The sequence below is a fragment of the Limulus polyphemus genome, unplaced genomic scaffold (genome assembly GCF_000517525.1).
Source record: "Limulus polyphemus unplaced genomic scaffold, Limulus_polyphemus-2.1.2 Scaffold11, whole genome shotgun sequence".
Classification (NCBI taxonomy): Eukaryota; Metazoa; Arthropoda; class Merostomata; order Xiphosura; family Limulidae; genus Limulus; species Limulus polyphemus.
The window spans coordinates 1,862,912-1,877,925 of NW_013665621.1; the positions used below are offsets into that span (position 1 = coordinate 1,862,912).

A 15,014-nucleotide genomic window follows, 5' to 3' on the forward strand; every position below is an offset into this window, starting at 1 on the left:
TAGTGATGAGTAGCTGCCTTCTCTCTAGTCTTACACTGCTAAATTAAGGACGGCTAGTGCAGATAGCCCTCGTGTAGCTTTGCGCGAAAATTCAAAACAAACAAACAATCCTTAAGTTGGTATAAGAAACTCGGTGTGTAATATAACACGGCGTAATTCATTTGCCACTTCCACCATAACAGATGATACACGAAATACCAATATAGTTCTGCAGACTTTACGAAGCCATCATAATTAATGTATAAGTTTTAGAGTAATTCCACAAAGATGTTAGATAGGCCAATAAATGAACAGCATTAACCACGTTTAAATTATTTTAATCTGCTCAAAATGATGCATGCAAATTTTTATAGGATAGAATCATAAAATGATCTCGTGGTTAGGGTGCTGGACTCACAATCTGTGGGTCGTGGGTTCGAATCCCGTCATCAAACATGCTGGCCCTTTCGGCCGTGGGAGCGTTATAATGTGATGATTGTAAAAGAGTATCCCAAGAGTTGGTGGTAGATAGCGTTAACAAACTGCCTTCCCTCGAGTCTATCACTTTCAAATTGGGGATGGCTAGCGCACGTATCCCTCGAGCAGCTTTATGCTTAGTTCTAAAACCAAACAAGCTAATTCGTTGAATTATGATTTGTATAGAAGTGCATAATGACATAAATCACTGCACCAAAAATTCAAGCCTATAACTACTAAACTACAAACGATATTTTCGGCCGTAAACCCATTAATATCTCACGAAGTTCGGACAACTTAGAATATTTAGTTTAGTCCTGAATTCAAATACTCTGCTAATAATGCAAAATACTCTTCGTAATTTTTAATATTAATCTACTAAATTGGTTAAAATATTTAATTCAACTATCCATAGAAAAAGATGTAGTAAGCATGGTATGGCAAACATTGTCGAAATAATAACATATTACTTTAAATACATTTCATTCTTATGTTCAAGGACGCTCGCAATACAACGCGGTTAGATTTTACAGATGACGTTGATGTGAGACTCACATAACGAACAGTAATAAAGAATTCGGACACGAGGTGCTTCAGAAAGATTCCTTAAGACACTAAATTCTTCTTCTTCTTAGAACGGACAGGAATTTGAAGAAATTAAATTTTGATCCCTTGTTCATCTTTTGTTCTTTGGTTGGTTTAGTGTAAACCTGGAGAATAGTAGACGCAGACCTAAAAATATCGTCAGACATTATAGATATCACTACAAAAACTAAATCCAGGTTACATGATCGCCGGTTGTTTCGAATGTGTTGGAAAAAAGGTTTTTCCAAAATAGCACTTACCGAAACACATAGTAAAAGCTGGTGAAATAGAAAACGTTTGACAACCTGAGAAAACTCGAAGAGTTGGTAAGAAAAAATTAGGTTTCTAAATTAATGTTGTCTTTATTTGCATAAATGGGTCGATAATTATATAGAGATAAACTGTGCACTAAACATGTTATCCCAGATTCCATAATAGAATAGCAGAGCTCTAACAAAGAGATCTGGCAGAGTAAAATAATATTTCTCTAAAACAACTTACACACGTGGAGCTCTTCAGCCTTAGCAAAAGGTCAGTCAATTAAAGAATGACCAGAAAGTAATGACCTCTCCTAGACATATATTAATATGTTTATATAACGTTTTCTTTTACAGCCACTGGAAATAAAATAAATGAATTACGTTATGTAAAATAAAAACAACATGAAAAGGTCAGAAATAACCAGTTGACACAACTGCTGTTTTCCAATTTTTTTTATCTAGCGTGTTTATTGGAAAATACTATTTTTTAAAAAAAAAATGTGTGATTGAAACCGCTAAAAATAAATGTACACGTTTAAATACGTTTTTCTAGGCGTATTTGTTTAAAAGCCTTCACTATCGGATTTCACAGGAAACAGATTATATACAGAAACGTACGTTGATCAACCAGTATTTTAATACAGCAGGTAATGTCGAAAAAAAAAACAATTTATAAAGTTACTAATTTAAGTCAAGATCCAGATAATCTTTGCATTGTATTTAGCGTTCCTGTAGATAAAAATGTGGTAACAGACTAATTACGTCTTAATGTAAAAAAAAAAACATATATATTTTTAAAAAGACAAGTCTAAAATCTTGAAAGTATTAAACTTCAAATGCTACAAGAATGCAACTGAAAAATCTAGTAAGAATTAAACTCTGATGTCACCAAAAAAGTAACGCTCTTATAATTGATGTTAACTCATTAATTTTTTTTTAAAAAGAAAATCCTAATCTGAGATCTTGGAATTAAAGTTGTTTCATAAGGTGGTTAAGTTCCTTGAGTGAAAAACAAAATTCAAAGGTCGACAAAAATACTGTACAAACGAAGACTAAAAACACAACTTTTATTATAAGGAAAGATTTATTATTTCTTTTTTTTTTCAAGTAAATTTTCTTTTCCAAATTTTTCTCTGTTTATATTCAGAAACAATCAAAGACGAAAGAGAAGAAGAAAAAAATAGTCTGATGGGTTTGTAAAGTCAATAAAAAGTTCCATCTCTCCGTGCGGGGCGAAGAGGAATAAACATATTCCTGAACACCTCAGTTGGGTATGGTTCGTCCCCCGGTGTGACAGTGTTAAACCTTCGGATTTACAACGCTAAAATCAGAGATTCGTTTCCTCTCGGTGGACACAGCAGATAGCCCGATATGGCTCTTCTATAAGAAAATACACACACACACATTCATTGTGAAAAAAAAAAGGTAAAATTTGTTCTATTGCGCTACGAAGAAAAGGTAAAATAGAATCTTGAAAGAACCTTGGTTTGAAAGCACTGGATTCGGTATTTTCAACTTGAGCGGCACTTTATGAGCACGTGGGTTAAATGTTCAAGTCAGAACTTCTATGACTCTTAATAGCAGTTCCTAATTTTTGAATAATGGCCAGAGGGAAGAGAGCCATTCAGCAGCACTCTCTACCACTAAAGCTTTGTCCGATTTTGAACCGAATAATAAAGAGATTGACTGTCATGCTTATAACGCGCACACAGCTGAAAGTGTAGATTGTGTTCAGCACTATCATAGCGAATACCCTAGATATTCCGATCCGCTAACCTTAAGTCCACAGTTTAACGTAAGTATTACTTAATATTAATGTTAATCTGTTAACTAACTGAAGTTAATGCTGTTAAGGTTAGATGTTTTAATGAATAAGAGGTATTTGATTTTGCACTGAATGACCTTTGTTTTCATGTTAAAAATAACTACCTTGGGAGTACCAGCTGATTGATTACGATTGAACACGTCCATGGGCTGGGAAGGTTTGTTAGATGTAGGCGAAAGAACCCTTCTATATTCTGTAGGAGCAAATCTCTGCTGCTTGTAATTGTTCAATTATTCATCAGCTTGATTATGATCTACCAAACAGTTCCAATTTCATAAAAATAAACACGCACTGAAGATGAAACTACATGTCAGGCAGATGTCTAAAACTATGCAAGACTTTGTACGTTTCTAGAATTCTATTAGATCTAAAGATAATTAAATTATTATTTCCGTTACTTGTGATCAATCTTCTTTGTGATCTTTCATGTTCATCGGTATAGAACAAGTACGATTCGAATCACAACTTAAATGATAAAATTCATATTGCAAAGCAACAGAAATTGAGTTTTTATAAATATTACATGTATGCCATGTTTTTCGATTATATTTCTTTACAATTGTTTTGAAAACAACCACAATGTAAACCAGAATTTGGGGGGGGGGGAAGTCATCAATTATTTTATTACTTTACCAAAAGTTAGAAAATTTTCGGGCTTAGGGCACATGACTTCAGACCCATTAGTTTCCCTGCACTCTTATCGAGTTTGACAGTTTTACTTTCAAAAACTACCACTTCATTTTCAATCCACTCTAAGGCTTTTGGAATGAAAACTATTTCACTTTTCAAAAAAAAATTGGATAAACGGAAACCACGTGTCAGATGTCATGATCACGATAGTCTTTGAAACCGGTTTAATGGTGAAGAAAATACTTTGAAACTAGTCTATTTTAGGCCAATATATTTTTTACCTGACCACTGGTTTTGATTTAGTCACTATATTTGAAACCGACTTGTTTTTGATTACTGTATTTGAAAATGACCTAGAGTAGGTTCATATATTTGGAAAATAGCCTTGATTTAGATCAATTCCTTTTCAAAATTACTTAGTTCTGATAGTTATGATTTTAAAGTGATTTAGTTTACATCAAACACGCGTCTTGCTTGGTCCAGCGATAGCGTGCCAGGAATATGAATACAAGTGTTTCAGGTTTCTGACCTATCGTCACAAAAACGTGCTCCACATTTAGGGGCCGTGGACACGATATAACTACGAAGAACAAGTCCCAATATTCGATCAGACATAAAACATTACCAGGATTCAGATCATTTCATCTTAAAATTGACTAATTTCCATCAGTTTGTTTGGAAGCTAAAATAATTTTCATAGAAAAGTAATTTATAAAATTTATTTACTCTTAACGTGAAATTATATGCTCAACTTTGGCATGTCCTTGTGTAATTGTACAAGCATTTAGAGAGATTTATTAGTCACATGTTAATATTTTCAGAATAAAGATGTTTATTATCCACTTCTAATACAATCTAAAACCTCGTTTTTTACTAGTTGAAAACAGTTAGTGTTAAATAATGTATCAATTTTTTATTGATAATTTGTTAGTTAATAACTTATTAATATTAATGCAAAGATCATCTACAGCTTGATAGTATGATTTCTTTCTTAATTGAATAAGAAAATCTGAATTTTAAATATATATGTATATTAACTTCTATTAAATCATCAAGTAATCTGTAGAAGTAGTCATCAAATACATTGAAACCTAGGAACTGGCCAGAAATTAATCCTTTAGTAGAAGCTGTAAAAATAATCAGTAACTGAAACTGACCACGAATACTGAATTGGAATGGGAAAAATGCTACTTTTGGGCTATATTTCCCAACATTTCGTCATACGAAGCACAGGTGTTGAGATGAGGTTAATCAGTATTGTGTAAGTTTAGGATTCACACAAACACGTAATACTTCTTTTTTACCACAATGTTTATTAAAAAATATTACTAGTGTGTTTCTTGTGTGGATGATCAATGTACAGATAACTAGATAACCATGTGAGAACACAGCCAGTTGAAACCCAAGAACTTTCATACATTAATTTTTTGTTAGGTGGGAATGACAAAACGTTAATAACAATACATAAAAGAAAGACACCTACAAACGGAGGTCACGTGCACATAAGATAAATGAATGAAACATCAGGTGAGAATATTAAGTGTAAGAGGGCGAGAGATAAACAAATGGAAGACTAAAATGAAAACAAAATGGCGAAAGGAAATACTAACGTTATGAAGTAGGATAATTGTGATTAATGAACCAAGATACAAGTTAAGTATACTTGCTGGGTTATCAGTTAGACGCTGATAGAATTTAAAATCATTGACATAAGCGAAAAGCAAGAGAAAAAAGGAAATACTAACGTTATGAAGTAGGATAATTGTGATTAATGAACCAAGATACAAGTTAAGTATACTTGCTGGGTTATCAGTTAGACGCTGATAGAATTTAAAATCATTGACATAAGCGAAAAGCAAGAGAAAAAAATGAAATACTAACGTTATGAAGTACACCATATCCATTCTACGTATAGCAAGTATCAGTGATGGCCTGATTTAATTTGTTTGTAGTTAAGCACAAATCTGCACAATGGGCTATCTGTGTTCTAATAGAAAAAATTAAAGAAATACTGAATATCAAAAATATCAACTATCTTTCTCATTTTAATAGTATGTATTTCTTTCTGATGTTAAAGGCCAGCTATAAGTATAAACACAATTCTCTTAGCCTCACACTTGATCAAAATGAACTTTTAGAACATTGAAAATTATAAATAGTTCATCCATCATAGCGAATTTTTTACGCTTCCTACTATATTTTGTTTTGGAACTCTATTGTTGCAGCATACGTTTATCATTGTCGTTGGTTGTAAAAAATACATTTCCTCTAGTCTTTTCTAATATGTTCTCAGAAGAACGTTGCATCTGGGATGAACCAAGATTTACATGAGTGTCGAACTTTTCAAAATTCGTTACTATTCCAAGCCAAAAAAGCGTATGCCGTTTAATAGTGAACGTGGATTGATCTCATTAGCATTATCTGGGATAGTGGTAAGTCCATACGAGATTCAACGTGTCTATATCAGCCTAAAGTTGTAAGATCCAGCTGCCCATCTTGTTTTATTCAACAACTAGCTGAGGGTACATGTTGTTGTTTGTTATCAAGCACAAAGCTACACAAAGGGCTATCTGTGCTCTGCCTACCACGGGTATCGAAACCCGGTTTTTAGCGGTATAAGTCCACATCCTTACCACTGTGCCACTGGGGAGCTGAGGTTCATGTAAAAGAAGCAAAAACTGTATAAAGAACAATGTTAGATAATGTTCCCCTTCTATTTTTTTGTTATTAAATCCCTAATAACCTCATTAGATGCTAATTGCATATCCAGCTTTGTGGAAGTTAATAACTGACTCTCTTAACTGATTAAGTACTGTGTCTTTAAATTCCAAGCGAAAAGGTAAAAATCCTAAAACAAAATAGCTCATGTATATCATCTGACAGTTTCCAGTTAGCATACAAAATATTACTGTAACCAAGCCAGCCAACTCTGGCTGATGGACGCTAACACACATACACACACACATAATGGATCTTCTTTATAGTTAAATGTTAATTAATAGTGGCATCAAAAAATAATAAAATGATTTTAAAAACTAACGATATTTATTCTGAAATATATAAGGTAGTTGGTCCAAAAAACATCCACAAGCAATTATATAATTCCTTTTCATGAAAAGAAAACTGCTTCTTATGGCTTTTTCAATAACTTGGTAGTTTGACATGGCTAACATGTTGGATTTACTCTACTACACCCGGATAGATTTAATAAAATGCATATTCAAAGGGTTGGGATAATATAGAATTATTATTGAATGTGGTAAGAAAAGACATCGTACGTATCTGTTGACATTGAAGTTTTTCAAAATTTCTCCGCAAGATGTCAGTGTTTTATACTATCGTGTGAAACACATTGTTTACTTATGAGTGATAGCGTATGTGATAAATACAGTGTCAAAGAAGTCTTGTCAGAAACCGCAATTTATTTGTGTCTCAACAAAAATGTATATTTCACAGTAATGTGTTTTTTCTAGAACGTACCAATATCTTCTCCACCGCTAACAGATAAGCTATTTATAGGATTAATGTATTTTCTTTATATTGCTCAGACAACTAATGTGAGAGAAAATATGGATACATCCAACTCATACTCTGAATCGCTTCTGTTCAACCGCTAAGCTGATTTACTGTTACCCTCAAAGTAACAAAACAGAGAGAGTTTTTGATGTTACATATAAAAGGCACGAAGAGCTGGAAAAACATTTCAGAAATGTTGTTAGGGGAATGTGTTCACGAATATGAAGAAATTGATTATCATATGCTCCTTTTATGCTGTATATTTATATTTCAGAACGTTTTTTAATTAGAGAATATAATGGACATTAATTAGGCTAACTTTGAATATATTTCATTAAGGAGAAAAGTTCATATAATGGAAGAACTTATGTAAATATTGATGTGAACGAGTGAATGTATTGAAGGTATCGATCTTTAATTGTATATAAAAAACTCTCTTGTGGAAATTCTATAAAAGATACATACGTTTTACATGAAATCTCTCAGTGTTAATTAAATGTGTTTCTTGTGTGTTATGGGTGTTCCTGATAAACTGTAAGCAATTTGTCGTTTACTTTATCCCAAAGCAGTAATGATCCGGTGTGGATCCTATCGGGATGTAGTTGCGAGTGTTCAATTTGGAGCCATGGGTGCGTTATAAGAGTGACGACCAAATCCTATTATTCAATTACAACAGCCCAGTAATTGCGGAAGGTGCTTTTGACTAGCTGCTTTTTAGTAATTGAATAATATATATCATTTCAAAGCTAGAGACGGCTGTAGCTTTGAGCGAATATCCGAATCAACCAAAGAAAATGTTGCATAGATACCATGTTGTCCTCTAACATCATAGTAATGCTCGAGTAAAAATGTGAACGTTCATTCTTGTGATTACAATTTGATATGAGTTTGTCATTTTTGATAAAATTACTGTAACAATCCGATAAATGGTTAAACTAAAAAAAAACAGAACAGTTTTCATTAGGTTATATCATTGAAAATGTTATAGCAAATTTGTCAAAAATTACAATTTTTTTTTTATTTTCATTCTGCTGCATTCTTCGAAGCTATTTGAGTTACTTTTCCTGCTATTTGCTGGATTTTATTTTGTGATATAATATTTTGGATATTAAGTGATTATGCTAAAAGGGTGAAAATGGTGTTAATTCTAGTTTCTGGTAAATGTTCCTGTAACAAATCTGAGAATTGCAGAGTTTACAAAAAGTTGATTAACATTGTGGTATTTTCAGACAGCCCCCGATTTTCGCTATGAGTGACAGGATAGGTACGAAAAATAACATGAGATTTGGTAAGTAAGAAATCAATATTAACTCTCTAATTGAGTTCACGAGAAACAAATGTATAATCACAATAAATAATCTTTATTGAAACAAACACTGAAAATGTAATTTTACTTACCACAACGGACAGTCGCCTTTACTCAAGAGTTTCTGAGGGTCGCGGGTTCGAATCCCCATCACACCAAACATGCTCGCCCATTCAGCCGTGGGGGCGTTATAATGTGACGGTCAATCCCACTATTCGTTGGTAAAAGAGTAGCCCAAGAGTTGGCGGTGGGTGGTGATGACTAGCTGCCTTCCTTCTAGTCTTACACTGCTAAATTAGGGACGGCTAACGCAGATAGCCCTCGTGTAGCTTTGCGCGAAATTCAAAACAAACAAACAATACTCAAGAGTTAGGTTTGAAGTCGCTCTACTTATGCAGATGAGGTCGTTTGCAAGATTAACCCTGTTGATATTTTGTTCCAGATGGAATAAATCTCACGTTACTTTCTTAACTGGTCATTCCCAATAAAACACAACAAAAGTCATTACCTCAAGAGATCACCAGTGAAAAAGGTAACTGTCTAACTTCACAAACAACAAGTGACCTTGCTACTATCTTAACACAGGAAAACAAAATGTGTGTTACTCTAAGTAAATGATACATAATAATAGGTAGCTAGAGCAAAAGGAACTTGACGTCCTTCTTGACCAATATATTATGTGTAAACTGCACAATACCTGCACAAATAACAAATTTGGAAATACTCCTATCGTAATAAAAGAAGTTAGGAAATATGTGATTTGCTTATATACCACAACGTCACAGAATAATGACAATGATTAACGTTACAGAAACGTCCTGTTACGATAACAGAATAATGGTATTGATTAACGTCATTCTGACATTTTCGGATATTACCAGTTTAAACGGTATAGTTGTTAGCATGCATTCGATAAAGGACTAATCTCGTCATCTTCCCTAAAGCCAATCACACCTTTTTGCAGTCAATGCTGTTAGTGAATAAGAGCCAACGAGCCTACTTCTTTTTATGGATTTGACATCAGTTTAAAGCAGGATAAAGCTAAAGGCTTACTGCAATTTTCCTAATTAATGTGGGCTCACTAAAACTGATCACTGATTTTTTTTAGGACATAATCCTCTGAACAAATTTCTTATTAGTTTCCTGGGTAATGCTCTCTCATTCGTGTATTTTCTGTTGGCTACAGGATAAGCTTTATTTCCATAGAATTCTAATTCAATCTTACTAGGTGTTTGTTAGCTCGTATCGATCAAGTGGTAACTAACCAAGCTTTACGACAGGGAAATACACAATGCTTCAAAGACAGTCTAATTTTGTTTGTTTGTTGTTAAGCGCTAAGGTTCAAGATAGGTTAACTATGTTCTGCCCATCACGGGTATAAAAACCCAAATTTTAGCATTTCAAGCCCTCAAGCTTACGGCTGAGCCACCAGCTCAAGAAATGGGCGTATATGGTAAGTAAACAAATGCATGCTTGCAAATAAACAGTCTGGCAAACAATTCATAAACTGTTCTGAAATTTTAGAAAAATCTTATTTTGATAAATAATACGAGAGACTTTTCAATACTGCAGTTTGCACAACCTGAGAAACTTTCTTAACTCTTCATTAAACTTTTCATTTTTACATTGTTGTTTTTACTAAAGCCCGGTAATAAGATTATCATTTTTTATATAAAACTTAAGTAGAGCTTAAAACAACAATATAACAAAGTACGATCGATTTTGTGAGTATTGTGATGTGTCAAGTACTTAATAAAGTAACACTATTATTTTGAATAATACTTTATAAAGAAATATTCCCTTATAATATAAAGTTTTGTAAACAGTAAACCTTGCAATATTTTCTTTTTCATAATGCATCAACATCATTTTAGCAATTAGCTTCCTCAGATAACACTTTGGTTCAAATTATCGTATCGTATAAGTGCTTTCGGTTTAAACAATTATCGATGTACTTTGTTATTGGTTGTTTTACTTCCAAGTTAGCACATTTTGTCTCTCAATTTTAATGAAGACGATTATGAAAACTTTTTATTAATGATATACCACCTGTTAGTAAGCAAAATGGCGGTTTTCATCATTCTGTGGTATGTATTTTATCAAAATTTGCCCATCAGTTTATCAGAAAACGTCTGTGAGCCATTGAACATGGTATTTTTTGGTCGTTTGTTAATCATTTTTGAAATTAGTGCACTTCCGGTTGCGCATACATGACGATACTTCTCATATCCGCGAGAAACAAAGTATGAAACACGTTATATATTATGAAATTAAGGGTGGCCCAAAATCATTTCTCCTACTTTAAATTTAATAATTAACTAACTAAGGAAATACAACCATGCAGTTTTCCACATCTTGTAACCCAACTAAAACGGTTTTATTGACATGTCAGTAGACTTCTACGTTTGCACAATTAGTGGCTCTCAGCACGTCTAATCGATATTCGATTTCAGTCCACGTTCGCTATAACATGTCTACAGTTACAGCAGCGATGGCATTATCCCGTCTTTAGCACCGTTATGTTTGCTATAAGTGTGCGATACACAATATCCTTAACATACCCCCATACTTCTTTCCTGTACTGGCGTCTGTAATCATTACGCTGCACCACAGTTGTTGTTGGTGCATCTAGGTCATCCATTTCACTAAATTAAACTTTAAAATAAAATTAAAATACTCAGAGTCAACTCTTAAACTCCCTTAAATTAACTGCATCTGTCACAACTGAAAGTATGCTATTTCAAAGATCAACTACTTTGTTAGAAAAATAAAGCTGTCTTAACTGAAGACGACTCCTAACTTGCCAAAATTTATATTTGTATCCCCTAATCCTACAAATCTCATCATTAAGTACGAAGAAAGGACGATGTATCAACACTACTATTTTCTTAACAATCTTAAACACCTCAATCAGATCCCCTCTAACTATTTTTTTACAACAGAAAACATGTTCAGAGATTCTAACCTATCTTTATATGATAAAATTTCCATCCAAAGTATTGTTCTAATAGCTCTATTCATCAATTCAATGTCCTTTCTAATTTAAGGAACCCAAGAATGAACACAATACTTCATATGTAACCTAACCAATGACATATACAATGAAATTATAACCTCTTTAGCCTTGGATTCAATATTTCGGCTGAAACAACCTAAAATCCTACTTGTCTCGCCATTAGTGACAGCACACTGCTTGGGTGGTTTAAGAGACTGATCAACCAGGACACCAAGATCTTTTTCTTCCATTAAACTGAAAAGGTCATTCCCATTAAACTTGCTCGAAACTCCATTTATTTATGAAAACTATACCAAAAATTAAAATTCACTTTATAGTCTCATATTAAATTTCTATTTTAAAAGTAATACAACTCAAATTACTCTACCGTTAACACTTTATCCTTTTTAAACTTAAAGTTGTTATACAACAAACTGACCTCCTCATTTTTCTGAAGTTTTTAGTAACAAATGTTCAATTAGCCAAGACAGAATTATAAAACTTAATTCTACCAGTCCTCTATAATAATTAGAGCTTTTTCTTTTACTTGACTTTGAGCATGCGAACGTTAAGAATTCAAACAGTTTGATAAACAACTTCAGGTCATTGTAACCGTATTTTTCTCAACAAAGATCGTGCTCTGAATTCCACACTCTTCAGTTAATAAGCTTAAAGATTTGCTTCGCGCCAGCACATAAAATAAACATCTGTCACAAAAGAACTGTAAAAGTCAAGCAGAGGTGTGGGAGACATGTTAAGAGTGGGCAGGAGGTGGGGTGTCCAGAGCTTGCTTTAGGACCCTGGAAACTCTTGGGTTCCGATTAAAGTTTATGCATTCTCCTGCTTTTTTTAGAGTAATTTCCTAATTCTTATGCATTTTTACTGGGATAGAGTCAAAAGTAGGACGGAGGACAGGTCCCCCACTTCCTATACAACTGTCAAGGATTTATACGCTAACCAATATTCATTTTTGAAAACATCTATACGCTCACTTGAAATCCTTTCATCTTAATAAAATTATTAATCGTAAGAAAGGTATCATTTTATAATATGTTTTATGCCAGTATTATGATATTTAAAACACCATTGTCGTCACGACTGTTTAGAAACTAAAAAAGAACTTCGTGGTTTTGTAGTTAGAATTCGGTAAGCTAAACAATTTGGATGCCCAAAACCACTGCACTTATTGCAAGCGATATCAAATGGTTACGGACCCGTCATGGTCGGGTGGTTAGGGCAGTCGACTCGCAATCTAAGAGTCGCGGGGGCGTTATAACGTGACGGCCAATCCCACTATTCGTTGATAAAAGAGTAGCCTAAGCGTTGGCGATGGGTGGTGATGACTAGCTGCCTTCCCTCTAGTCTTACACTGCTAAATTAGGGACGGATAGCGCAGACAACCCTCGTGTAGCTTTGCGTGAAATTCAAAACAAACAAACAAATAGTTATGATGACAAAGTCGAAACTAGTTCGTGCGTAATTCTTCTTTACTTGACGCGTACACTCTACCAAAACATTGTGTATAATAGTTAGCTCAAATAGGCTATCAAGGTAAGTAGACTTTGCTATTACTGAAATGAGAGCAACAGCTTAACAAGAACTTCTATATAGAAACCAAGTTTAGAAAAATGTGTTAATGTTTCAAAACTAATGAATTAATGAACTATAAGTTCCAAATTTATTTGTTTATTTAACTTGCTATTTAGTTTAAAGTAAATTGTTGACTAGTTTCTTAAAACTTTCCCAAACATGATTTCAAACATATAAAATCTTGCTTTAAAATCAACTTTATCGTGAACCACTATAGTGGTTCATAATAGGGATCCCTCAGGAATTTCAAAGAAATTCTAATAGAACATTCGAGCAAAAACCATCTTAAAAAGCAAACTTTTTCTTGAAACAACACTCAAGACCTTCTATCTCAATGGATAAGGCTGCTAAAATATTGATAATAGCAAAAAAGTTGATTTTCCGATTATTAGACAAAGTTCAAAAATTCATCCATTTGTTCTTCATATTATTTTTATTATTCATATTTTTGTTTCACAAGTCTACAGAAAAAATGGCTATGAATATCTTATTCAAACCTGAGTAAACTTACTAAAAAACTCCTGCACAGGTCATATAACTGTTTTTATGTTGATTCTTGAAAGAGAAGGAGAGATTTATCAGTTTTTCTTCGCTACTGGCCAAGTTTCTTTTCGAAATCATTCACACACCAAAGCCTACAGCAAAAAGCAGCTAGATATTCTGCGCCAAAATCTATGCACAGCTACTAAACAAGCTCCTGTAAAGGTTGTAGGGCTATTTTTAAGTTAATATTTGAAAATCGAAATTTCCATCCTTTAAAATTTTCAAAGTTTTTCTTTGCTACCAAAATAATTTTCAAAGCGATTTAAGCACAGTTATACTAATATGAAACGCTACGTTTTACTAGAGTAAACAATGTGTATATTTATAACAGTGTCTCCCACCTTATTATTATTTATTATAGTTTTACAAGCCGCTACAGAAAATGTTACTACGAATATTTTACTGAAACTTGGATAATAGTAATGAATGCAGTATTGAGTACGTCATAGGGTAACTTAACATTAATTCAAGCGCCTTCATTTTTTCGCCCTGAAGAATTTCTTTAAGTCCTTCACTTTCCGCCATTGAAAAATCCGGTATTTTACTAATGCGCATTAGTTGATAAATAATTTGTGCAACTTATAGCGCATTAACTGGAAACTACCATGTTGAGGATTCATCACTTTTCGAGTCCGCTGTTCTTCATTGTTTCTCGAGTTCGCAGTAGTACCTTGTCTCTAAGTGGTTTTCTGCCATTATTTCAGTGAGTTGTATGCTTGAAAATATAATCTTTGCAATTTGATTTAATTTATTTCTGTACTTTTTTAACGATCTTTATTCCCCTTTTTAAATTACCAATTTTCAATTATCTTGTAGAGGAAAAGATGCTTCATTCCTGCGTTAAAATTGATTGTTTTGAATTTCGCGCAAAGCTACACGAGGGCTATTTGCGCTAGTCGTCCCTAATTTAACAGTGCTAGACTAGAGGGAAGGCAGCTAGTCAACACATTTTGGTAATAAAGTTAGAAGGAAAAAAAAAACGACTTCTACACTCCAGATAATTGAACTTTTATTTTAAACGACGTTTCGCCTTTCCGAAAATAAAATACAAGTTCTCTTATCTGGAGGGTAAAGATCGTTGTTTTTTAACTTTATTATCAAAATATGTAAATCTCTCCAGTATGAACTACAAACTTTAAAAAATACTTACCATTACCCACTTTTGGGCTATTCTTTTACCAATAAATAGTGGGATTGACCGTCACATTATAACGCCCCCACGGCTGAAAGAGCGAGCATCTTCGGTGATGGGGTTTCAAACCCGCGACCCTCTGGTTGCGATTCGACTGCCCTAACAACTAGGCTATG

General features: G+C 33.5%; 1 long non-coding RNA gene across 1 annotated transcript in view; it reads left to right on the top strand.

Annotated features, from left to right (window-relative positions):
• LOC111085120 overlaps positions 1-15,014 on the top strand; it is a 57,202-nt gene that overhangs the window by 31,703 nt on the left and 10,485 nt on the right. The window contains exon 3 of the long non-coding RNA XR_002609967.1: positions 8,502-8,560. This is a non-coding gene — a long non-coding RNA (uncharacterized LOC111085120). The remainder of the gene's footprint in view (positions 1-8,501; positions 8,561-15,014) is intronic.